Source organism: Portunus trituberculatus, chromosome 1 (genome assembly GCF_017591435.1).
Source record: "Portunus trituberculatus isolate SZX2019 chromosome 1, ASM1759143v1, whole genome shotgun sequence".
NCBI classification, from domain to species: domain Eukaryota; kingdom Metazoa; phylum Arthropoda; class Malacostraca; order Decapoda; family Portunidae; genus Portunus; species Portunus trituberculatus.
In genome coordinates, this window is record NC_059255.1 from 1,970,783 (window position 1) to 1,973,282 (window position 2,500).

Here is a 2,500-nt window from a genome sequence, read left to right on the forward strand (position 1 = left end):
GTAAAATGGATATGGAAATGCGTCAGGATACTAAAGGGGTTAGAAGAGACACTGTGAAGGAAACACGTACACACAACACACAGCAACACACAGCCACACACACAACACACACACACACACACACACACACACACAACACACAACACAACAACACACAGCAACACACACACACACAACACAACACACAAACACACAGTACACAACACACAGCAATACATACAATACACACACACAACACACACACACACACAACACACAGTAACACACAACACACATAACACACACACACACAACACACAGTAACACACAATAGTACATAACACACAGTAAACACAACACACACACACACACAGTACATACGTACACACAACACACACAGTAACACACAACACAAGTAACACACACAACACACACAACACACACACACACACAACACACACAACACACACACAGCACACACACACACACACACAGTAACACACAACACACAAACACGTACACAACACACAGCAACACGCAAACACGTACACAACACACAGCAACACACAACACACAAACACACAACACACACAACACACACACACAACACACAACACACAGCAACACACAGCAACACGTACAACACACAGCAACACACAACAACACACACAACACACACAACACGTACACAAAACACAGTAACACACACCACACAGTAACACACAACAACACAGCAACACACAGTAACACACAGCAACACACAACACTTACACAACACACAGCAACACAAGGTACACGTTTTTTTTAAGAATAGTACGAGAATTCTCCTTTCTTGTTACATATTTGCGGGTTTTTATTTGTGATGAAAGTTAAAGGCAATTCTTGAAGTTTGAATTATAATTTATCAGAGTATTCTTTCAATATTTAGTTTTTTTTTTCCAGGATCTTACTATAGTGGTGAAAGTTAGCCCCTTCAGTACTGGAACGCATTTTCACCTCGAGATTTGTGTACAATTAGACCATTTTATTAACATTAGGAAGGGTGCATAGAGGTCAGACTATTAATGGCAAGAAACTACACTATTTAAATCCCCCATATAAGATTCAGAAGGTGTACCAAATCACAAAATAGTAACCAGAATGAATATGAGAAAGTGTCATGTTACTGAAGGGGTTAAGAGCCTTTTGTTACTTTTTGTGGGAAGAATTAAGGTTAAATTACAAGATTACCTTATGTTTTGTTGTATAGAATCACCAAATAGTGAGCAAAATGAACAAGAAAAGGCGTCACGGTACTGAAGAGGTTAAAGTAAATCTAGGAACATAATTAGACGTACTAAGTGATGTTTGTCAGGGAGAATTTGTGTCCATTAGCAAAGTTAGAGTACCTTTCCTAGCAGTGTGGTTAATTCGATCATCATTATTTTCTTCATGGTATATAAAAAGTTGAGTTTTTAATTTTTTATTGTTATGGTAAAATCAGCCTTTTTTTCTTTCTTAGTTTGATAAAAAAAAGGGAATGAAATTAGCAATATTAGAGAACCTTACCTGAGTGTTTGCTAATTCTGTCTTTATTTTCGTCGTTGTATATAAAAAAATAGTTAGTGTATTTTGTGGTAAAATTAGCCTTTTCTTAGATGGACAAAAGAGGAATTAAATTAGAAAAGTTAGAATACGTACTCTGCCTGTTTATTATTTATTATTTATTTATTCTCAAACTTTCATCGTCGCAAATAAAAAAAAAAAAATGAGGTTCGTGTTCCTATTTTCATTGTCAATTTTGTCTTTCTCATAATTTCGATAAAAGGAAAAACTAAATGAAAAATAAAAAGTTAGTAATTTTCTTCTTTTCGTTCGTAGATAAAAATCATTCAATAAACTTCACAAGAGGAGATTTAACGGAGTGGTTGAGAGAGTATTCATTTCGTGGTGAAGCAAACAAACAAACAAACGAACGTGTGATAATGAGTTGTGTGTGTGTGTGTGTGTGTGTGTGTGTGTGTGTGTGTGTGTTTCCCACGACGATATAGAGTCCGAAGACAACAAACACACACACACACACACACACACACACACACACACACACGCACACACACACACGTGCGCGAACACACCCACCCACACACACAAGGACGCGCGCGCACACACCCACACTCACACTCATACACACACACACACACACACACATGCGCGCGCACACACCCACACACACAAGCGCGCGCACACACACACACACACACACACACACACACACACACACACACACACACACAGAGAGAGAGAGAGAGAGAGAGAGAGAGAGAGAGAGAGAGAGAGAGAGAGAGAGAGAGAGAGAGAACGGTGAGAAATTGCTGTCATTATAGATGTTTCATTATTGTGTGTGCTTCTCTCTCTCTCTCTCTCTCTCTCTCTCTCTCTCTCTCTCTCTCTCTCTCTCTCTCTCCGCTCATCTACTCACAACGTTTCCTCCCCTTTGTCTTGTCTCTCTCTCTCTCTCTCTCTCTCTCTCTCTCTCTCTCTC